Source organism: Triturus cristatus, chromosome 2_2, assembly GCF_964204655.1.
Source record: "Triturus cristatus chromosome 2_2, aTriCri1.1, whole genome shotgun sequence".
In the NCBI taxonomy this organism is placed as follows: domain Eukaryota; kingdom Metazoa; phylum Chordata; class Amphibia; order Caudata; family Salamandridae; genus Triturus; species Triturus cristatus.
Genome location: NC_140582.1, coordinates 404,922,213 through 404,948,068, shown reverse-complemented (window position 1 = coordinate 404,948,068; position 25,856 = coordinate 404,922,213).

Below are 25,856 nucleotides of genomic sequence, written 5' to 3'. Positions count from 1 at the left end.
ATCGGATACTGTGAAGAACCATTGCTGTTAGCTTTTTTTTTAGGTTGCAGTGGTAAAATTCTGTTATTTGAAGACTTAAGCCAGTTGCTTCTTTGCATTTCCCTTTCCCTCCCCTTTTTTGTACCCTGTTCACTTTTTGTTAAAAAAAAAAAGTGAAGGAAAAATTTAAAAACTGTTAGAAAAAACCCTTCTAGAAAAAAGGGTTCTTGTTAGAACCCCCATATACTCAAACAAAGAGCTAATTCTGTTTTTTTTAATGTATAACTGACTGTATTGGTGTGAGTGTGTGTGTGTCAGTGTGTGCATCAGTGTATGCCTGGGTGTGTTATTGTATGCATTAGCAGTTGTCTGGGTGTGTGAGTGTCTGTTTTGCTGTATGCCTTGGTGTATTTGTAGAAGAACAAGGAGACCCTGAGAGTAAAAGGCACCTAGGGTGTACGCATCTTTAAAAAAAACATTGGTCCCATCATGAGGTAATAGGCAATGGCACATAGAACTACAATGAGAGCTACTTTTATATGCTCCAGATGGAGAAGTCAATCATTTATTAAGTAACAAAACAATTTGAAACCACAAAACAGAATTAGTGGGCAGAAAGTTTGGAAATCAACAGATTTCCAGATCTCAGGCCTTTACACAAAAATTGATTCAATAATCCGTACAAATCCCTAAAGTCACAATAGAAGCAGTGTCTTATGCTCATGAGAAAGGCAAATAAAACAGTTTAGAGTCAAGACACAAGGGTCGACGACATTTCGATCCCCACTACGATTATGGATCATCATCAGGACACAAGAGTTTATGCCTGAGTGATTGCCTGGTAAAAGGAGTAGAGGGGAAGAGGCAGGAAACAGGGAGTGAGTGGGGTAGAGAAAAAAACAAAGAGAGGGGTTATACTGGTCTTAACATCATGGGACTCAACAAGGCATCAACATGTAATTAAACAAAGCCATGCACTGTTGTGCCTGTACAACCACAATTGAAGTACATCATGGGAGTCAATAAAACACCAACATATAATTGAACAAAGGCATGCACTGTTGTTCCTGTATAACCACAATTGAAGTACATCATGGGAGTCAAGAAAACACCAATCTGCAATTGAACAAAGGCACCCACAATCGTGCCTATGTAACCACAATTAAAATACGTCCATATGGGTCCTTGTGAACTGTCAAAATTACAACATAGCAGATCAATTTGGTTGAACATTTACCATTTGACTATGATAATTGCTTAGTCTGTACTTTTGATGTTGAGTCACTCTTCAGGAATATCCCACAGGATGAGGGATTCATAGTATTGAAAAATCCTTTATTCTAAAACTCACCCATATCAGGGTCCCACATCATTCATCTTCCATTTACTACGTATCTGCCTCACTTGCACCTTTTTCTCATTTGATCACCAGTTCTTTCAGAAAGCAAACTAATACCTCACGTGTGTGGGTGGGCCAAGGGCCTGCGACTGGGAAGGGCTAAAAACATAGGGATTGGGTATAGCACAGCAAACTCTAAGAGCTATATTTGTTTTAAAAATATGTTTTTAGGCGATTCTGCATTGGACACCCACACAAGTGAGGTATCATTTTTATCGGGAGACCAAGGGGAATGCTGGGTGGTAGGACATTTTTGTTGGCGCAGTGATCCCACACAGAAATGCAAGGAAAATATAATTTATTTGCTAAATTTAGAGTTTGCAGGGAATTGTGGGTAGGAAAACGTTTGGGGATCCACTCACGCTACACATCCCTGGACTCCCCCGGGTATGTAGTTTTCAGAAATGTCTGGGTTTGGTAGGTTTCCCTTGATAGCCACGAGCCGGAACCAAAAACACATGTCTACCCCTTGCAAAACGAGGTTGTTTTGTTACAGATAAATTTGAGCTGCCTACAATACATTTTAGGCCCTTGCCTGTTGCAGGTACTTGGCCCACACACACAAGTGAAGTACTAATTTTATCAGGAGACCTGGGGGAACGCTGAGTGGTAGTAAAATTGTGTCAGCCTCAGGAGGTTGGGAAAGCTCTTTCCACCTCCCTAGGTCCCCCCAAAAAAGTTAATCCCTCTGCTGTTTGCAGCAGAGGGATTTAGTGCCAGTGTGCACATTACGGAATGGTTCCGTCATGAGCACACGAGCACTGGGGGTCATGACGGCGCCATTCCATCATGAGCACCAAAGGGGGTAAAAAAGTAAAATGCGTCATAAATAGGGTAAAAAATGTGTAAAAAATTGTAAAGTATAAATTAAATAATAATGCCAAAACGTACCATTATTAAATATTTACTGAAAAAGCCTACGATAAATCATGTTGAAAATATATATATGAAACAATTTAAGAAAAGTAAAAAAAAAAAAAAGAAATGGAAAAAAACCTGGAAAATATACACATACAACACTATTTAAATATGAGTTACTTTGTTTATTTAATAATAAAAATGTATTAAAATTGTTTTATTTAGCAATATATAAATGTTCTGTCTATAAATATATATATTTACAAATGTAAGAATATACATTTAAATACTATTTGAAAAAATAGATATTGGAAAAATCTTTAATCTTTAAAAATTTGGAATGAATAATTTTATTTCAACTAACAACTTTTTGGATTATCTATCCAAACACCAACAATACTAATTAAGTAACATAAACTAAATGTGTTTTTAAAGTATTTATTTCACACATAAATGGTTAAATTAAATAATCACATTCCAACACAAACCAAAAAGGGTTGGACACAAAACAGATGAAATTTACTATTCCCACTCCAATTTAAAACAATTTAGGCAAGGTGTTGGACAACAAAGGGGTGGACTTTACTTTTCCCACTCCAAACTATATGAATTTGGGGAAGGTGTTGGACACTAAAGGATGACATTTATTATTCCCACTCCAATCTAAACCAATTTGGAGAAGGTGTTGGACACTAAAGGGGTGACATTTCCTATTCTAACTTTAACCTAAACCAATTTGGGGAAGGTGCTGGAGAATAAAGGGGAATCATTTACAATTACTAGCCCCAATTCAAACTAATTTGGTGAAGACGTTGGACACTAAAGTTGTGACACTTACCATTCCTACTCCAATCTAAACCAAATTGGAGATGGTGTTGAACAGTTAAGTGGTGACGGGGTGACATTTATTATCCCCACCCCATTCTAAACCAATTTGGGGAAGGTGTTGGACAGAAAAGGGGCGATATTTGCTACTCCCATTCCAATCTAAACCTTGTTGAGAAAGGTGTTGGAAACTAATGGGATAACATTTACTTTTCCCACTCCAATCTAAGCCAATTTGGGAAAGGTTTTGGAAACGAAAGGGCTGACATTTACTATTCCCACTCTAATCGAAGATAAATTAGAGAAGGTGTTGGACACTAAATGGCTGAAATTTACTATTCCCACTCCAATCTGTAGCAAGTTGGGGATGTTGTTGGTCACTAAATGGGTGAAATCTACAATTCCCACTCCAAACTAAACCAGTTTGGGGAGGGTGTTGGACAGTAAAGGGGTGATATTTATTGCTCTCACTTCATACTAAACCAATAAGGGAATGTGTTGGACAAAAAAGGACTGCATTTACTATTGCAAATTACTATTGCCACTCAAATCAAACCCCGCTCTTGCTTTTAAATAACCCCAGGGTCGGCCGGGTCCCAGGGGCATATAATACAAAAAGGAGGGGGTGCACAGGGCTTCCCGCCTAGGGCTTTTGAAAGCCCAGTGGGCCACAACCTCCCCGGGGCACATGACAAAAATGCAGGGGCAGCACAGCCCCCCGCAGCCTCTGGGACTGCCACCTCCCCAGGGACATGTGAAATAATGCAGGGGGCAAGCGTAGCTAAAGGGATCTCCACCTCCCTGGGGCATGTGTAAAAGAGTGAGTGGGGAGCTTACGCGGCCCCCAGGTTCTCCTGGGCTCAAATTATATTGTATGAGGGCACTACTTCCCCTGGGATACAAGGAAATCATGAAGGGGTCTATCCAAGACCCCCACGGACTACCACCTCCTGGTGCTAAAACAAATGCTGCTGGGGGGTGGCAGAGCCTCCCCGGAATGCCATAAATGGCCCTACTGACTGCCACACCCCAGGGCCAGCTCCTGCTACCTACTGAGGTGCCCACCCATGGGATGAAGCTGTTTGCTATGGCTTGGAGGAAGCTTCCCCCTCCCACCAACCCATACCAAACTCTGCTCTGCTTCATGCAAGTGGGAACAGAAAAATGCTCTCGCTTGCACGAAGCGGAGCAGAATTGCATTTGGATAGGTGGAGCTGCATGTTCAGCAGCTCACTCATCTGTCTAAAAGCAATGCTGGTTCCCTCAAGAAGCGGAGAGCATTCAGGGACCGCAGGGGCCTTCATGTCCCCCGACAGTGGGGGCCTTCATGCCCCTCAACCGCAGGGGTCTTCATGCCTCTCGTGGTCCCCAATGTTAAAAACTGGTTGCCTTGGGTGGAACCAGGGTACCAAGTATTATGGTCAGGCCCCTGCGGATGAGGTCCCTGGGGCCAAAATCAGCCCAGTAGGGGGACCACGTGGCCCCCCTCCCCGGTTTCACAAAACATTTTGTTTTACATGAAGGGCAGGCCCTAGGGGATGGGGTCTCTGGGGCCAAATTCAGCTCAGGAAAGGGACAACCACTTGGCCCCTCCATTCTTTAATTAAAAAAGAAATCTTTTTTAAGAAAAAAAGAAATGCCTGGCCCCAGGGGATTGGGTCCCAGGGCCGTAATCGGCCCAGGGAGGGGGGGAGATGTGGCCCCATCCCCAGTCTAAAAATGCCTTGCCCTAGGGGATGGGGGGACCGGGGCCACTACTGCCCAGGAAAGGTGTGGCCCCCTTGTCCTTATAATTAAAAAAAAATAATAATAAAAATAAACCGGATTGATGCCAGACGCTCACCCCCTTTCTGCAGCACTCTACAATCAATCCTCCTGGCATGCTGCTGGTTGGGGGATTCATCCTGCAGCCATCAGTGCGCCTGAAAGCACATTTGCAGAGTGATCGAGAAAGTGGGCATGACAGGAGGAGTCCCTGTAACCTTTGTTTTATTCAGTGAATATATATATGGTTGACAAAGGCTGAGTTAACAGCCGAAACACGTTCCGAATTTTTACAACTGCTGCCTTTGAAATAAAATGGAATATTCCAGAGATTTGAGTGCAGGCCTTTTCTTGATGGAGAGATGGCAGTCTTTGTATTGAAAGAGCGTATTGTGGCGCCGCCTCTATCCAGCACCACCGGCGATTTGGCTGCACTCCAGTAATTCCACAAAACCCAGAATGTGTGTGTGTGTGTATATATATATATATATATATAAATATATTGCATCCAATTCGGTTCCTGAAAGCCGGTTTCGCAGCGCTCCATGTGGGTGCGATCTCCTGCGGCCGAACCTCGCCGCTACTTATTTAAACTCAAATCCTCCTGACAGGAAGAAATAACGGGCCGCACTCCCGAAGTACTATTAACACTTTGTATTATTTATTTTTCTCCTTCATTACTAAGGGCATTTAAAGCAGGATGGATCAACACGTTTCGATGTCTCCTAACACCTTGCTCACGATCAACTGGCCCCTGTACGAGTCTCTCTAAAAAAGCATTCAAACTGCTCTGATGTCACTTCCTGTTCTCCTTGGCCCTTTGCATTCTGGACAATGTAGTATCCAGCAGCTTTTCATTGAAGGGAATGATTTTTATTTAATTTTTACAGGAGAGGATAATTTCCGTGGATTCTTTCCTTTTTACTTTCATTTAGGAAACACCTTTCTTCTTTATTCTTTTTTCAATTTTATCATGTCACTATTTTTTTCTTCTCCCAATGGGACTATTTATTTCCACTACTATTCACTCCCTCTATTTTTCATCTTGGCTGCGTCATTGAGGACAGTTTTTTTCTCATAAATGAATGTACATTTCTTCTGATTGATTCAGGCCGTGCGGACTTAGAGTTCTCAAATTTAAGATGTAGCGCGATTCCTTCTGGCACAACATCTTTTCCCGATCTCCGCCACGATCTTTTTTTGGGATTGTCTCTATACCAAAGAATCTCAGCTGCTTCCAATCACCTTGGTGGAATTGCTCCATGTGTTTTGACACTGCATTTGTTCGGTCTCTGTGTATGGTTGCCCTTACATGCTCCATTATTCTTTTCTTTAGTTCACAAATGGTACTTCCCACGTACCTTTGTGGGCATGGGCATTCTATCACATATATTGTGTATTGCATCTTACAAGTGATCAATTGGCGAATTTCCCATACTTTGTTGTTAGCCAATTTTACTTCTTTTATTGTTTTTGCTATTTGACACATTTTGCACGAGTGGCACTTTACAAAGCCTTTTGTTTTCAGCCATGTATCTTCGGGAGGAGGCCTAAGTGGAAAGAAGCCAAAACCAAAATTTTACCCTCAACTGGGCCCTGGAAATAAAATGTATTTATTTCAAGATGCAGTAATCCAAGATTTGTATAAATTGAAATGCTCCAAATATGATGATAACTTAACGAGAGAAGAAAGGGAAGCATTGATAAAATTATCAACTGATGACCAAATTGAAATTAAAATAGCCGACAAGGGCGGAAACATAGTCATATGGGAGCGGACGGCGTATGTAACAGAGGCACATCGCCAGCTGAGAGAAACCCAATACTATGAAAAATTGAGAAGCAATCCAACCATGGTAATCAAAAAGATGGTGGATGAGAAACTCTTAAAATGGTCATCATGTGGTCTAATCGATGAGGATGAACGTACATTCCTGACGGTGATGCATCCAGTGACATCAACACTTTACTTTTTACCTAATCTGCATAAAGACCAGAAAAAACCTCCTGGCAGACCAATTCTGTCAGCAAAGGGATCTTTATTGGAACCATTGGCTAATTTCATAGATAACTTTTTGAGACCTTATGTGACCCAATTAAGCTCATATATACAAGACACAAGTGATCTTCTAAGATTGTTACAAAATACACCATGGCAGGCGTTATACCAATTGATAACAATGGATGTCATAGCCCTTTACATGAATATTGGGAATGACATGGATATGATAGCATGTAATTACTTCCTACAGGAGAGAAACATGAAATACAGCAATCATAACAAGATGCTGTTGGAGATGATATCCATCTGCCTCAACCAAAATATCTTTGTATTTGGAGAAGAAATATTCCGTCAAAATAGCGGGACCTTAATGGGATTTTCTTTTAGTCCCAGTTACGCTTGTTTGGCCATGGGATGGTGGGAGCAGGAGAAAGCATGGAGTGCAATGAAAGATCAGGCTGTGAATAAAATCGTCAGTTGGAAAAGATTTATTGACGATTTACTAATAATCTGGGATGGCACAGCGGCTGAATTTCAGGAATACTTTGATGTGATTAACAACTGCACAAAAGATTTGAAATTTACTTACACAATAAGTAAGGAAAGAGTGGTCTTCCTGGACACTGAAATTTACATCAAGGATAATGAGATTCAAACAACACTACACCGAAAAGCGACAGCAACAAATGCCACCCTAGAGGCGACCAGTTTTCATCAAAGCTCTTTAATCTCCAGCATCCCTTATGGAGAGTTTTTAAGGATCTGCAGGATCTGCAGTGAAGAAAAGGAATGGAGAATCCAAAGTGAAAAAACAGCGAAGCGATTCATAATGAGAAAATATAAGCCAGGAGTGGTAACAAAGTGTTGGGAAAGAACTAATGAGAGAACACGAGAAGACTGTTTAGCGGTGAAACAAATTGAGAACAAGGAGAAAACGGAACAAATACGTATGATAATGGAATCAAATTGAGAAAATTTTAAGGAAAAACTGGAAGATTCTCCAATTGGATAGTACTGTGAAAGACATAGTGGGTAATCATCCCACGGTGACTTACAGAAGAGCAAGAAACCTAAAAGATCATTTGATTCACAGTCACTTCAGAGGGAAGAAAAAGGAAGATACATGGATGAAAACAAAAGGCTTTGCAAAGTGCCACTCATGCAAAATGTGTCAACTAGCAAAACCAATCAAAGAAGTAAAATTGTCTAACAACAAAGTATGGGAAATTCACCAATTGATCACTTGCAAGACGCAATACACAGTATATGTGATAGAATGCCCATGCCCACAAAGGTACGTGGGAAGTACCATTTGTGAACTAAATAAAAGAATAATGGAGCATGTAAGGGCAACCATACACAGAGACTGAACAAATGCAGTGTCAAAACACATGGAGCAATTCCACCAAGGTGATTGGAAGCAGCTGAGATTCTTTGGTATAGAGACAATCCCAAAAAAAGATCGTGGCGGAGATCGGGAAAAGATGTTGCGCCAGAAGGAATCGCGCTACATCTTAAATTTGAGAACTCTAAGTCCGCACGGCCTGAATCAATCAGAAGAAATGTACATTCATTTATGAGAAAAAAACTGTCCTCAATGACGCAGCCAAGATGAAAAATAAAGGGAGTGAATAGTAGTGGAAATAAATAGTCCCATTGGGAGAAGAAAAAAATAGTGACATGAAAAAATTGAAAAAAGAATAAAGAGGAAAGGTGTTTCCTAAATAAAAGTAAAAAGGAAAGAATCCACGGAAATTATCCGCTCCTGTAAAAATCAAATAAAAAAACATTCCCTTCAATGAAAAGCTGCTGGATACTACATTGTCCAGAATGCAGAGGGCCAAGGAGAACAGGAAGTGACATCAGAGCAGTTTGAATGCTTTTTTAGAGAGACTCGTACAGGGGCCAGTTGATCGTGAGCAAGGTGTTAGGAGACATCGAAACGCGTTGATCTATCCTGCTTTAAATGCCCTTACTAATGAAGGAGAAAAATAAATAATAAAAAGTGTTAATAGTACTTCGGGAGTGCGGCCCGTTATTTCTTCCTGTCAGGAGGATTTGAGTTTAATATATATATATATATATATATATATATATATATATATATATATATATATATATATATATATATATATATATATATATATATATATATTACCTACTGGCGGTCGCCAGTAGGTAGTTATAGTTAGGACCACGTTTCCATAGGAAATCCGCAACATTCTATTTTGAATAACTTTGGCGCCGGTCGACGAATCCTCGCGAATTTTTCAAAATAGGTGGGGCGCTACGCTCCGCTCCTTCCCTGAAAGTCTCAGGGGGATTCGTCAAGCGGGGGCTGAGATAAAAGGGGGGTCCCAAAACGCGTTTTTCCCATGCATTTTTCCATAGGACCTTTAGACAGGGCTACAGCCCGAACGGCTGAACAGAATTACTAGAAATTTGGCAGAGAGGTAGTCCTCAGGTCAAGGAAGTGCCTTTTGTAGGTTTGGTGTAAATCTGTTCAGTAGATTCTGAGAAAATAGCCTTTAAATCAATATATATATCTTAGCCAGCTTACGGTGCGCTTACGGTACGCTTACCGTACGCGTACGGTGGCGTGCGCGAGCGCGATTCTGATTGGCTCTTAGATCTTAGTAAACATTCGAATCGGTCGAAACCAGGAAGCGGCGGCCGCCATTTCGTGTGTTTCACTCAGAAAAAAAAGAGTGATAACAAGAAAAGGGGGCAAGGAGGAGAGTTACAGACTCCCTAACATTTGTAAGGGGGTCAAAGAAGGACAGAAAAGTACAAAGAAAACATTTATTGATTTTAAAAAAAATCGCGGGGTACGCGTATGGTAAGCGTACGGTAAAAAAAATAAAATAAAAAAAGAAATGAAAATCAGATTTAAGTGTTTAGATATTAGGGGGCTCTAAAAAGAGCCGTTGTGTTTATTAAGTGTTTTTTTAGTGGTACCTACAAGTAAGTACCGATGCAGAGTCTAAGGTTCAAGAGGAAGACTCTGTTCCCTTCATCATTGAAGTGTACACCATCTCCTCTATAAATGTCTTGCATGTCATAACGCAAGATGTTGTGGTAAATGGAACCCATACCATAGTCACGGAGGAAAGCAGAAACAGATTTGTTGACGTGCTTTCTTGCTTTGTCAATCTGCGGACAGAAATGATTGGACCAGTTCCATTTTTGCCTTTGGCATATGTTAGAAAACACAAAGGCAGTTTTATGGAAAAGTGAAAACAGTTGTGCAAAGGTCTCCTTCATAAGCATTTCCAGACCTACCCCAGTCAAAGTGCCTAGGTCATTGCCACCAGAGTGCACTATTATGAGGTCAGGGTGTTGGATGTGCATGAAGGATTTCACCAATGGCATCAATTGGTGCCACTTTAACCCTCTCTGACCAATCCATTTAATGTCTACATTTGGCAAAGCAAGGTCTCTCACCATATCTGTTTTCTCTGCATACTTTTCACTCCAGAAGACATAGCTGTGCCCTACAATCCACACTGTGAACATCTTCAAAGGAGAACTGGATGCACTCAGGAGGTGTCTTTCAGTAGAATGGCAATATGAAAAGAAAGACAGTTTGGAAATGGAGGCATACATATTTTTTTCAAAAAAAAAAGAACTGATTGGCTGTTTCATACCATTCTAGAATAAAAACTAGGCTGTATGTGTAAATTAATAGAAGCATGTTTTGTATTGGTACAGAAAAATGTGTTACCAAAGAACAGTACTATGGATTTGCTGTTAGGTTTGAAAAGTCAAGCACTCTTGCTCTGTGGAATTGAAACATTGTTTGGCGAACTTCTGACCTGACTCCACACAGCAGTGTTCCATGAGCTGTTGCTATGGTAGCAGGCAGAAGTCAAGTTGGGGGAAGGGTACTAGGCAGAAGTCAAGTTGGGGGAAGGGTACTTTTGGAAAAGGGTTGGTTTTCAACCAATAGAAATGTGTGATTACATTTGAAAAAAAGGGGCAAGCACTGAGATTTGAAACTAACATGTATATGTGTGGAAAAAGAGAGGGAACGTTTGCCATTATCTGGTTCTGCTGAGAGGAGAGAGGTGTAGAGAACAGAGATCCTGGCTCTGATAATCTGCTGTTTGAGTGCCACATTTCTTTCACAACTAACTCATTTTAAAGGTGAGTTTAGAGTCTGAGAGGGGATGTATATGGTAAATTAAGAAATGAATATTAGAAATGCAATTCTTTTTGTTGAAGTTGTGTTTATTATTTTCTGTTTTGGGAGAAATTTTAAATGTGAGGAACATGTAAAATAATATGGACTATGTTTTCACAATAAATTAAGGTGTACTGGTATAATAAAAGAATAGTTTAAGGGTTTGAGGTTGGACTCAGTAATGCAAATACATTCAGCATCACTAAGGCTGGTTGCTCTTGCTGGAGTGTAGGCAGACACCCAGGTTACAAATGATGCTGGTCTGAAAAAGCAGTTTGGACATGTGCTTTTTAAAAAATCTGAAAAGTGGATTCATAATGTGTCAGTCTGTAAAAGTGTTTATCACTTGCCAAAAAAAAGAGCAGTAAGTGTGCTTTCAAATTGGCAAAGAAATTTTGTTTTGTGACTAATGTGAAAACATGACTCTGTGTGCAAATAGGAATTATAGGCAGAGATTTATTGCGTATTGCTCTGGTGATTTCACAGTTGCATTAGATGGAAAGGGGGAGACATTTTTTGGTGCAGAAGCAGACTCTTAGCACACAGGTAGCTGCTTACCATGTGGAATCATGCACAGTATTCACAAGCGAGTGGGGTTTGAGGTTTCAGTCAGTAATGCAAATACATTCAGCATCACTAAGGCTGGTTGCCCTTGCTGGAGTGTAGGCAGACACCTAGGTTACAAATGATGCTGGTCTGAAAAAGCAGTTTGGACATGTGCTTTTTAAAAAATCTGAAAAGTGGATTCATAATGTGTCAGTCTTTAAAAGTGTTTATCACTTGCCAAAAAAAAGAGCAGTAAGTGTGCTTTCAAATTGGCAAAGAAATTTTGTTTTGTGACTAATGTGAAAACATGACTCTGTGTGCAAATAGGAATTACAGGCAGAGATTTATTGCGTATTGCTCTGGTGATTTCACAGTTGCATTAGATGGAAAGGGGGAGAAATTTTTTGGTGCAGAAGCAGACTCTTAGCACACAGGTAGCTGCTTACCATGTGGAATCATGCACAGTATTCACAAGCGAGTGGGGTTTGAGGTTTCAGTCAGTAATGCAAATACATTCAGCATCACTAAGGCTGGTTGCCCTTGCTGGAGTGTAGGCAGACACCCAGGTTACAAATGATGCTGGTCTGAAAAAGCAGTTTGGACATGTGCTGTTTTCAGAATCTGAAAAGTGGATTCATAATGTGTCAGTCTGTAAAAGTGTTTATCACTTGCCAAAAAAAAGAGCAGTAAGTGTGCTTTCAAATTGGCAAAGAAATTTCGTTTTGTGACTAATGTGAAAACATGACTCTGTGTGCAAATAGGAATTACAGGCAGAGATTTATTGCGTATTGCTCTGATGATTTCACAGTTGCATTAGATGGAAAGGGGGAGACATTTTTTGGTGCAGAAGCAGACTCTTAGCACACAGGTAGCTGCTTACCATGTGGAATCATGCACAGTATTCACAAGCGAGTGGGGTTTGAGGTTTCAGTCAGTAATGCAAATACATTCAGCATCACTAAGGCTGGTTGCCCTTGCTGGAGTGTAGGCAGACACCCAGGTTACAAATGATGCTGGTCTGAAAAAGCAGTTTGGACATGTGCTGTTTTCAGAATCTGAAAAGTGGATTCATAATGTGTCAGTCTGTAAAAGTGTTTATCACTTGCCAAAAAAAAGAGCAGTAAGTGTGCTTTCAAATTGGCAAAGAATTTTCGTTTTGTGACTAATGTGAAAACATGACTCTGTGTGCAAATAGGAATTACAGGCAGAGATTTATTGCGTATTGCTCTGGTGATTTCACAGTTGCATTAGATGGAAAGGGGGAGAAATTTTTTGGTGCAGAAGCAGACTCTTAGCACACAGGTAGCTGCTTACCATGTGGAATCATGCACAGTATTCACAAGCGAGTGGGGTTTGAGGTTTCAGTCAGTAATGCAAATACATTCAGCATCACTAAGGCTGGTTGCCCTTGCTGGAGTGTAGGCAGACACCCAGGTTACAAATGGTGCTGGTCTGAAAAAGCAGTTTGGACATGTGCTGTTTTCAGAATCTGAAAAGTGGATTCATAATGTGTCAGTCTGTAAAAGTGTTTATCACTTGCCAAAAAAAAGAGCAGTAAGTGTGCTTTCAAATTGGCAAAGAAATTTCGTTTTGTGACTAATGTGAAAACAAATGTAGTAATATATTTAAATAAAATAAAGGAATTTTTTTTGTAGTTTTTTTCAGGTATTGCTGAAGAGCAGTGAACAAAATTTAAGATGCCTACAAAATCCAGAGTAAAAAAAGAGCACAAAAAAAACCTATATTTGAAGACAACTGGAGGACCTAAGTTAGTTGAAGATGCTCATGTTGGGAAGAAGAAAAAATCTTCTGGTAAGCAAACAAAAGATTTTCTAAGGAACATATTCAAAAAAAGGAAAAATGTACAAAATGTCTGTACTGGAAAGAATGATTTCAATCGAAAAGGACAGGAAAAAATTGAGAATTTATTTAATGCAAATATACCTTCTGCAACTAAAAAGATAAACTTAAACAGAAAAACAGCGTTTAAAGAGATACGTAGAAAAATGTTTCAGAGGAGAGTTATGTCCAATTTGATAAAGGATGTGAAGAAATATAAGCAAAAGGCAAAGTTTTATAAGAGAAAAAAAGAAATTGAAGCCATTGCAGCAAAGGCATTAGAATTAAAAAGGAAACTATTCATTTTAATTTTGAATAGGATGCGTACATTAGACAAAATGGTTAATGTACTGAAATCACATAGCAAAAGGAAAAGAGTAGTGAACAGAACAAACTTTTGTAAAGTGTTTTTAGGAAAATGGATGCATAGTTCAAGTAGTGAACCTTTTTTTAATGAAGAGAGTTATTTTCAAAGTAATAGTTTGCTGCATGCAGTTGACACCAGAGGTCGTGCTTATGAAGTGAAAAATGGTTGCATAATGGAGAAGGAGATAATGGTTCCAAGAGATGAGGTACAAGTGATGGCGGATGAGGCTATGGGGAGACGTCCTAAAGCTCCAGTGTACACTTGGAATTGTAGTAGTATTTGCACTGTGCGTCAGGAATCTATTGATAAATTTCGTGAGTTTCTAAGAGAATATAGCAAAAAAAGTGTGAAACAGAAGATTAAGGTGCTTCAAAGTCTAGACCCATGCAGAGTGAGAGAGAATACTGGTTTGCAGGGTCATTCTCTGGCTTGTCTATCTAGAAAAGTGTGTAATAGTGTTTTCCATCATTTTAGGATGCTGGCTGTTCATCATACTGAAATGAGAAAGTTTGTGAGACGGTTGTATTTTGCTAAAAGTCCAGCAATAAAGTTAGATGAATTGAATAGGGCTCTGTTCCATGGAACGGTATCAGATGTAGAGAAGGTTGTTGATGAAATTCAGTTTTGTTACTTTGGTCCTGAACAAAACAGTGCAGAGAAGGACACAGTAAATGAGGAAGAAGTGGAAGAAAATGTAGAACCCTCTGTAAGTAAGACATTTAATGATCACATAACAAAATTTGCAATAATCTCTAATGAAAGACCAAATATTACTTGTATTTGTTGTCGCAGAACTCATTATAGAAAACAAACCAGGTATGTTGATCTCTACAGAAAGAGTGAAAATGAAGATAATTATAAGTGGAAGGATTTTGCCACCTATATATTTCTTGAAAATTGTTTTGAATTGGGTGAAGTTCAGCGTATTTGTAAATACTGTTACAACAAGTTAGAGGAAAATAGAATGCCGACCAGAGCTGTACATAATAATTTAGAATTGGATGCTATTCCTGCTGAACTTTCTGAATTAAATACATATGAGTCTATACTCATTCAATGTGTTCATCCGTTCCAGACCATAGTACGTATGGAGCCCAAAACTGGTAAATTACCTCCTTCAGATTTACTGAGAGGTTTAAAAGGTAGAGTGGTGTATTTGCCCTTGGATTTGAAAAAAAATATGGAAACTATTGATGCGGATACTTTGGAAACTGAACCATTAATTATTCTGGTTAATGGTGTACCTACAAAGAATAAGAAGATTTGGCAGGAGCTGGTAGATGTACGGAAAGTACAAAGAGCAAATTTGTATTTGAAAAGGAATAACAAATGGTATGAATCAATTTATATAGAAGAAGAAGATTTACAAGAAGACACAGAAACACCAACTGGACAAATTGAAAAAGTGGACAAGTCAAAGGAAGAAGAAATTTATGAACATTTTAGCATACATCCTCTTCATTCAAAAGAAGTTATGGGAGACAATATTGATCTATTTCAGATGAAGAAAGCAAAAGGAACTCCCGTGAGTGTATGGGAGGAGAGCTTGGAAGCTCGATGTTTTCCCCAGCTGTTTCCTAAAGGAAAAGAAGGACGATACGATGAACGTCCGGAACAGATTCCAGCTTCTGAGTATCGGACTACAAGACTATATGCTGAAGATCCCAGATTTCGACAAAGTATTCCTTATTTGTTCCATCTTTTATTTGAAAGCGACTTGTCTGCACTGTCTTATGCAGTAAATCACATTTTAAAAAGTGGAGTACATTTACAAAATGTGTCTGCTAAGGATTTTATGGAGAAAGTGCAGCACCGAGATGATCATTTGGAAACACAACTGATCAATCTGATGGCTTGTCAGCGTGGGACAAATGAATATTGGTACCGACGCCATGATGAATTAAAATGCATGTTACGGAATTTAGGAACTCCAACATGGTTCCTTACCCTAAGCTGTGCCGAGTACGCTTGGGATGATTTACTGGATTTTCTACGAGAGGCAAATTCAAACATTAAAAACATCGAATACAAGACAGCAGGAGAACTGTGCTCATTGGATCCGGTTAATGTTTGCAGATATTTCAATCATAGATTTGAGGCTATGATGTCCTTCATCTGCAATAAAAAAAATCCACCTCTAGGAGAAGTAGTGGATTTATTTTGGAGAAAAGAGTACCAGGCAAGAGGTGCTCCTCATATTCATATGCTGTTGTGGATCAAGGATGCCCCAAAGTTTGGAACAGATACTGATGAAGCAGTGTTATCTTACATTGAAGAATATGCAACATGTGCTATACCAAAAAGCACAGAAGAGAAAAAGTTAAAGGAGCAAGTTTTACGTTTCCAAAGTCATCGGTGTGGAAAATACTGTCGACGGAAATACAAGAGCAAAGATAAATACTACACTAAATGTCGATTTGGATTTCCTAGACCTGTTCTTTCAAATGGAAGAGTAAACAGTTTTATGTCATCTGTGAGACATACTATCACAAGAAAATCACCTAAGAATACCTACAACCTAAAAAGAAAAGAAGAATCAAAAAATATAAATGACTACAACCCAGTGATTTTATCCACGTGGAACGCTAACATGGATATACAGTATGTAGCTGACAATTCCATTGCTGTTGCTCGATATGTAACGTCTTACATTACGAAATCAGAAAAAACAGAATTGAAGGAAATGTGGGAAGAGATTTCTCACGAGAAGACTGTCAGTAAGAAGCTGTACAGTTTCAGTTTAAAGATGTTATCGCATCGAGAAATTGGATCCTACGAATGTTCAGATAGGTTATCTTCTGCAAGTCTCTACTCGAAATCAAGAAGAATAATTTGGGCAAGTTTAGGCCTTGCAGCAATGAGAAATCGGGTACTGAAATCTGTTGGAGAAATTGAATATTTGGCCGAGAATGACCCAGAAAGTACAGATATTTTGAAATCAAACATGTTGGACACATATTATCCCAAGAGAAGTCATCATCTGGAGAACATGTGTCTCTATGAAGTGCTGCAGAACTACATTTATTCACGGAAAGCCACAGAAGACATCAACAATGGAAAATATAAAGTCATTGGTGAGGAAGGATGTTTGGTGAAGCAAACAAAAGGAAGTTTGATAAATAACCGGAAGCTGAGTTGCGACACTACTGACAAAAAGGAATTTTACTACTTGGCTCTTTTACAGCTGTTTAAACCATGGCGTACAGAGGATGAACTACTGGGAGAATTTCAAAGCTATGAAGATTCATTTAATGCTTGCAAAGACAGCATACAATGCAGAACATTCACAACTTATCTGCAAATGTTAAATGAAGAAATTGAACAGGAAACTACAATTGCAGCAGAAATAGCTAGAGACAGTTCTCAGGACAGCCAAAGTTCAGGAACACTCAGTCAAGATCCCCTAGGACAACCAATCGTTGAAAATGAAGCATCAATAGCCATGAATGAAGTGGAAACGGCTATGAATCAAGCTCAAGAAGAATTTATAGACTTACAAAATTTGGAAAGACAACTGAATCAAGAGCAGCAACAAATTTATGAAGAGATCAGAAACAAAATTGATCACGGATTTCTACATGAAAAAAAAGAGTGCTCATGCACATCATTTCATCCAATCAGGATGTATGTAAGCGGACAAGCTGGAACTGGAAAAAGTTTCCTAATAAAAGTCATCAGAAGCTACCTACAGCAAAAAACGGATTCTACTTTGTCTTGTGTGGTTACTGCTCCAACTGGGTTAGCAGCATATAACATAAAAGGAATCACATCGTTTGCTAATGTTACCAGTGGAGCATGAGAACAAAATACAATACAACAAGCTAACTGGAGAAGCATGCTTGGAAGTTTCAAGAGTATTGAAGAAGATGCAAGTTCTCATTATTGATGAGGTGAGCATGGTATCGAACTTAATGCTTGCCTTTGTGCATTTAAGAATGCAGCAAATTCTGAAGTCAGACTATGACGTGTTATTTGGAGGAAAACACGTCATAGTTTTTGGAGATCTTTTGCAACTTACTCCAGTTAAAGGACAACCAGTGTTTAATACTGTGACACATGAAGACACGAAGAAGTCATTGGGAAGCATCGGTAATACAAATATTTGGTCCTTCTTTGAGTACAAGGAACTTACAACTAATATGAGGCAAGCAAACGATGAAGAATATGGAAGTATTCTGAAAGATATCAGGATTGGACTACTCACAGAAGCTGGCAAAAAAGCATTACAGACTCAGCTGCTACATAATTTATTTCCAAAGGAAGAAATAGTTGCAGAGAAGATATACAAGAACATTGCAGAAAACAAAAGTGTCATCTGCTTAATGCCAACTCTACGTGAATGCTCAATATTCAATGAGGAGCTTTTGAAATTGGAAAAGGAAGATATCAGGAAATTGGAAGCAGTGGACAAAATTGAGGATGGAAGAATTACTGTCACATTAACAGGCACACTGAAAAATAAATTGGATTCACTAGAGAAGAAGATTTCCAAAACAGCTGGATTAGAAAAAAATCTATATGTTTGCATGAACTGTAGAGTATTTTTAAGGAGAAATTTGGATGTTGAAAAAGGTTTAGTTAATGGAGCTATGGGAAGAGTTGTGGGTTTTATCAATTATCAGAAAAAAGATGGAATTGAATGTTTAAAAATAAAATTTGATCAGATAGAAGAAGTTAAAGATATTTGTCGTTGTACAGTTCGTTTCATGCTTGTGAAAGACTTATATGTACGTAGGAAGCAGTTTCCGTTTTCTCTAGCATATGCTGTAACTATTCACAAGTCTCAAGGATTGACTGTAGATTGTGCATTTGTGAACATTGGTTCAACTGTGTTCAAAGAAGGTATGGCATATGTTGCTTTGTCACGAGTGAAAACATTATCAGGTTTATTCATGATAGACTTTGATGATTCAAAAGTCAGTGCTGATACAAATTGTGTAAAGGAGTATAATAGATTAAGAAGAAGCTATGCTCCTCATTTAGGTCAGTATCCTGTGTTGGAGAAACGTGTAGTTTCTCGTAAAAGGAGAAATGAGAATATCTGTAATGAAGATGTAGAGAGGAGGAAAAAAAAGAGGAGTGATGTAATTGCAAGCAAAAAGAATAAGGAAAATGAAGAACAGGTTGTAGGATGTTATTTTGAAAATAGCTCATGTGTCAACTGCTACGCTAATGTAGTGCTGAATGTTGCATTTTATCTGGAAAGTTTGCAAGAGCAGATAATAGTAAATCAGGGGAAAAGATTCTGTACTGTGCTGAGTCTCCTTTTTGAAAAGCTGAGTAATGATAAAACTCAAATAGAAAGTGCTACTGAAATTAGAAAAGTTTTAGATGTATGTTCAGGACGAACACAGTTTTCTCAAAATGTACAGCAAGACGCACAGGAATTCTTGATTTATTTTCTTCAGGTACTGGAAGAAGAAGGGGTTAACACTGAAAATTTATTTGGTCTCTCTTATAAATGGGAACATAGTTGTGAAAACTGTTATAATATATGTGGCTCTAATGTTGATTCTGAAAGGTTTATTTATTTAACATTGCCAGAGAGTAAAACAGTCACTTTTGCTAAATTAGTTAAAGATGCTAATCATAGCATGCAATGCAGTGAGTGTAAATCTGACATGTTTTCAACATTAATTTTAAAGGAATACAGACAGTATGTAATTTTAATGATGCAACGATGTAGAGCTGATGGTTCAAAATTGGATACTTTAATAAAGAAGTTTACAGGACAGCAATTATCAATTTCAGGAAAAACTTTTGTAACAGTTGCAATAATTTTCCATGATGGACCTACTGTAACTTCTGGTCATTACACAGTTTATCTTAAATGTGAAAAAGGCTGGACACTGTGTAATGATTCCCAATTGATTTTTAAGCAACGTTTGCCTTTTGATTTAGCAAATTCCTATCTAATCTTCCTGAAACCTAAATTTTAGAGAGATTTGACAACATCTGGAGAAAACAATTTTACCATTTTATTGGATTACCATTTGGAATTTACAAATAAAATGATTTAACAAATTATCATTTGGCCTAATGGAAAGGTAACCAATTGTAATGTGGAATTTTTCCATTTTTTTAAGGAAACTTTGGAAAACCAAAAATTTAGAAAAAATCGGTAACATCTGCACAATTTAAATTTTGGAATGTTATTGGATTGCCATTGGAAATTTTTTCAAAAAAGATTTTTAAAATTACTATTTGGCCATGCGGAAAAGTAAACAATTCTATTGTGGACTTATTTAATTATTAATTAATCTTTCGGAAACCAAAATGTTACAGAGAATCGGTGACATCTGTACAATTTAAACTTTTGTTTTTTATTGGATTACCATTGGAAATTAAACAAAAAAAGAATTTTAAAATTACTATTTGGCCTAAAGGAAATGGAACCAGATGTATTGTGGAGTTATTTGACATATATTATTGTGATTATACTTCTGAAACAAAAATATCAGACGGTATTTTAAAGAAATAAGTATTGATATTAGATGATATTTTTTTAGAATATTATGCATTTCTTTAAAGTTATGTTTATGGAAAAAGAGATTGTGGGCTTTTTTAAAAACAATCTTTGAGATTGATAATGTTTTTTTTGCCTGCTGTTAAATGATGAATGCAATTGCTTTCACAATTTATAGTGAAATGCAATATTTTCTGAAAACAGCAAAAAAAAGGCAAAAATATTTTTTGAAAAATATGTAAATATGTGTACTGTATTATTAAATGTTTTATTAAATATTAATACTTTTTTCTTTTTTTTCAGATTGAGATAGAAAATGTTCGAAAACTAGAACCATTTTAAAAGCAATTAAAAATAAATTAAATGAATAAATCTTTTTTTGAGTGGGTATGGTAAGTCAATAATGTCATGGTCCCTTTTTTCCACTTCTCTACAATCACATTTGCAGTTTTTAATTGTAGTCTCTCATGGTCCTTGTAATGTGATAATTGATTTTTAGTGTTTTTAAAAAAAAAAAAAAATTACGCGTACCGTACGCGTACGGTAAAAAAAAAATAAAAAAAGTTTTTTAAAAAATATATAAAAAATAGATGAAAGGTAAGGTTGGCTCTTAAAAGAGCCGTTGTGTTCATGCAGGGACAGAGGAAAGAAAGAGTGGGAATATTAGTCGGTACGACAAGTGTGCTGATCTATTTTATTGTTCACTAGGGAAATACTGGTCTCCCTCTGACAAATTAGATCATGACAAGTGGCGCACCGTATATCAACCCTCAGAAACCGAGGGTTAATTTCCAGAGGACCAGAAAAAGGAGATGCTCCCCCCACAGATGAAGGGCTCACCTGACCTGCAGAAGAAGGACTCGGCCCTGCAGATGATGGTCCAGGCTGAGCTGCTGTGGATGTGCTTGGTTGATTTACTGAAGGGTTACCTTCAGTAAGTCGAGCATGTGTCCTTCTGTGTACATCCTTAAGGTGTCTCATCATGGTGTGATTCCCAAAGGAATACTTCCTGTCAGGATTACCTCTTGAAAGTACACGCTTACACAGCTTGCAAGTCACTAAGGGTGCATTTACCTTTTGCTGGCCTTCTGGAAAAGTAAAATACTCCCATACGTAAGAGGTCTTTTGTTTCCTCGCTCTCTGCCTCAAGGTAGTGCTGCTAGCCTCACTCTCAGAAGAGCTCTGCTGTTCTGCCATCGTATCACAAAGACAACCCAGCTCCTTCTCCTAAGGGAACACAAGCAGAAATGAGGGGAATGGGTGTGGTGTAGGAGAGTTCTAGAACTGTAAGTAGTTTCAACCAATCAAAAGTTGTGTTTCATGATCACATGACCTACCGTACGCTTACGGTACGCTTACGGCAAAAGTATGCATGCGCGTAAAAAAGACACGCGCTCGCCCGCATGCGCATAACAGTCACTCCCCGACACTTCCGCGTAACGTGCGCGTGTAGCGTACACGCGTACACGCCCCACGCGGAGTACGCGCGGCTACGCAAATTGCGTAACTATACGCAAACAGCGTAGATAAATTACGAACATTGCGTAAACCGTACGCTTACCGTAAGCTTATGGTACGCGTACAAAAAAAAAAGAAAAAAAAAAGGAAAAAATGTATTGCTAATAAATTTTACCTGTTTATTTTAAAAAATATGTAAAAAAAAACATATTGTAGAATTTTAAAAATTTAACCATAGTCTTTAAAAGAGGATAGAAAATTAAAATAAAAATATGTAAAAAAAAAAAGAAGAAAAAAAAAAAATTTGCATTTAAAAAACCTTGCAAATTCACTGAAAAAACCATGGGTTTCACACACGTTATAGTTAGGAATTAGCATTTAAAAAACCTTAGAAATTCAATGAAAAAACCAAAGGTTTCACACATGTTATAGTTAGCTGGACATTTCACTCGTAAAAAACCATTGAAATTCCCCCGTTATAGTTAGTTCAGCTAACTATAACTCGCGCGCCCGCAATGCACTACTGATGACGTCACATATTACATCACTCATGACATGGTCAGTGACATCACTCATGACATCACTGATGACATCTCAAATGACATCACTGATGACATTATCCTTGTGACAGAGTGGTAGACCTCCTCTCACCCTAATATAACCTTTGATACAAACATTCAAAAATAGAGACTAAAATTTTCAAAACAATGGACATACCAATAACAGTTACAACAACCTATTCAGTAATTCTAAGATCCACATACACATCCACTCATCCACCAACAATCCTATACAGTCACTCATACATGTACTCACACATCATATGTACTCATACACCTAAACATCCTGTAACACAATCCCACTCATCCATAGAGTTACTCACACACATATTCACTCATGCTAATAAAGAATCAAACATCCATTTACTTGCATATACAGTTATACACACACCAGCACACTTACTTTTACAGAAACTTACACATACTTAGTCTTTTTAACAATCACTTATAGAAACACATACTTATTCATACAGGAACTCATTCAATCTCTCACTCTCACATATACTCACTTATAAACACCAATAGTCACATATACTAGTTTAAAACATATGTAGTTACTTATGAAGACACTATTGAGACAGTCATTCACTCACTAACACACCCATGCACACACTCATCCACCCATACAGTCCTGCACATATGCTGTCTTCAACACATACAAACAGTGAGTCACTCATTCATGCATCTATGCACTACGTAATACCCCCACCGCACCATGAAGACACTCAGACACTCAGACTGATACTCAAAAAACCAACTAATAACCTATATAGACACCCATGTAGCTACTCACCAACCCATGCAGCCACTTATACACAAAGTGAGAGACTGATACAGATATTTACATATTTAAACATTACTCACTAAGCCATGTATTCATTATGATACACTTAATCAGTCAGTTACACAATCAATTTTTCAAAAACAAATCATCCATTTAGACACTTATATACCCATTTATTCTTCCATCGACCTTGAGATATACATATATAAAACATATTTAATTTTCAGAAAAACAGACATTCACTGGATGATGTCATCAGTGATGTCATTTGAGATGTCATCAGTGATGTCATGAGTGGTGTCACTGACCATGTCATGAGTGATGTAATATGTGACGTCATCAGTAGTGCATTGCGGGCGCGCGAGTTATAGTTAGCTGAACTAACTATAACGGGGGAATTTCAATGGTTTTTTACGAGTGAAATGTCCAGCTAACTATAACATGTGTGAAACCTTTGGTTTTTTCATTGAATATATATATATATATATATAACGTTCATAGAAAAAGAAAGAAAAACGCACTCTCAGAGGTTGATCGTATTTTACTAAATCATCGTTACGCGTTTCGACACAGCAGTGTCTTGGTCACACGATGTCTGCAATGTTTTCAAACAACCTATATGCACATAAACATAAAAGAAGTACTAACGTATTCCTGGATCTACAATGTTGCAAGTAGTCACCATTTTGGAACGGGTTACAAACATAAACTCATAGATAAGTATCTGCGTGTTTTCTTGGCAATAGAACGCTGAATTTACAAAACAAAATGAATTCAAGTACTTGTAAAATTCTTACAGGTTCGCATACTTCATTACCATGAAACTAACCAAAAAGTCCAAGTTTATCGTGTGTTGAGATAATTGAATTCACAAAACTTTATCGATTGCATACTGTTAAACCTGGCACCTTGGCGTGAGTCTCCCTTCCTCTTTTTGTCGCTGTGCCTCATGTGCTTTTATGGTGTTGGCCGCTCAGCGCGCTGTGCCACTGCCAACCAGTGTCGCGGTGCGAGTGCTCCCTTGTAAATTGTATATGTTGGTTGGATTTCATGATTGGATTGTTTGGTTTACTATCAGACCCCAGTAAAGTGCGCCAGGAGCGCCAGGGCATGTAAATGCGAACACCGCTGGTGGGCTTGCAGCACTGGTTGTGCCACCCACAGAAGCGGCCGGTAAAATATGTCGAAGGTCTGCCATCGCAGAACCTGCGTGCAGTCTGGTACTGACATGCTGACTGGCAAGTGCCCACACTTACCGGTCCCTAAAACCTTCCCTTAGCTGCATGTTAGTCACCCCTCTGGTAGGCCCACAGGCAGGGTGCGTTGTAAGCCTAAGGTAGGACAAGCCTGAATGCGTGGCATGTCCTAGTAGTGAATGACCGCCATCTTGTTGTTCACTACTGCAAGGCTACCCTGTTCTCATAGGCCAGTATGGGCGGCCTGGATTGTTACACCCTATGATCCTAACCGACCCAGGGAACATGGTAGGAGATCGAGTTTAGTATGCCTGAACTCAGAATAATAAAGTACATCTTTTCGCAAGGTTTATTTTAATATTCCGGGTTTGCAAATGCCGCTTTTAGAAAGTTGGCCTTTGCTTGCCTAAACATTTCAGCCGCCTCTGCGTGATGTGTATCTGATGTCTGGCTGGTGTGAGTGACAGGGCTGGGGGAACCCAGATGGGCAGGGCTAGGTAGCCTGGTGGTGAATAGGACGATCGACAGGTAGATGGGTGGGAGGAGTGCTCCTAGGCTCTGAATAGGACAGTGCTCTGCTACCTCAATGCCGGCTCCGCCCCCTGTGGAGCGTCTGATGACTCTGCCCTGCACTCTGAAAGAAGAAGCCTGCATCGCGTAAACAAAGTGCTCAGAAACCGGACTGGACTAGGCAAGGGCCCCCCTGGCCTGGGAGAACAAAAGATTTGCTGTATAAATGTAGGAGCCCTGCTCCTAAGAATCTAGATCTGCTTTTGACCAAGAAGAATCTCTGCCTGAGGAGGAGGCACCGGGAAAGCTGTAGGAGGAAGACTGTCCCTATCCTGGGGGATTGGCCTGCAGTGGTGACCTTGCTGCCAAAGGGGAGAAGAGAAACTGTTGCTGAAGACTTTGCTTTATTTTTACTTTCAAGACTTGTGCTTTTCCAAAACGATCTCCAAGGGCTTGGAACTGAGCTTGCCCCCTGAACTGAGCCCCAGGACCATTGGGCTCTACCTGACCTTCACTCGCCTGCCGCTGGACTGTGGTGTCCTTTCCCTCGCCGGAGCTGTGACCCTCGTGCCTCAGTCTCTCCCAGAGCCATGACCAGGACTGCTTAGCCGCCCCCGCCTTGGGAAGAGCCTCGCTCGATCGGAGCCGCTCCCCCTACGCTGTGCTGGGCTGCCCCTGTCACCTCGCTCGCCGGAGGCTCGCTGTGCACCTTCACCCTCCCGCCGGAATCGGCGTTGTGAGCATCTCCAAGCCTCGGACGGCCCGGACGTATCTGCGTGCCCGGCTGCCCCGCTTTGTTCACCCGCCCCCTGCAACACCCCGCTCTTGCCGTGAGCCTGAAGATCAGACCCCCATCGTGAAGTGTGGGAGCCTCGGACGCCGCCTCGCCCTTCTGTCGAAGAGCCGCTGGAATCACGCACCCGCCTTTGCGTCAAGAAACAAGGTACTGTACTTACGAACTCGACCGCAAGCTCGCATCGGATCCAGGGTCCGCAATGTTCTGATTTCCCTGTCATCTGCCGTGTGCTTCCCGGTCGCCGCTTCAGCACGGAGTGCGCTGACGCCTGCAAGTACCTTGTGCCGCCTAAAGAACTTTCCGTAACAAAGAGAACTTGACCGT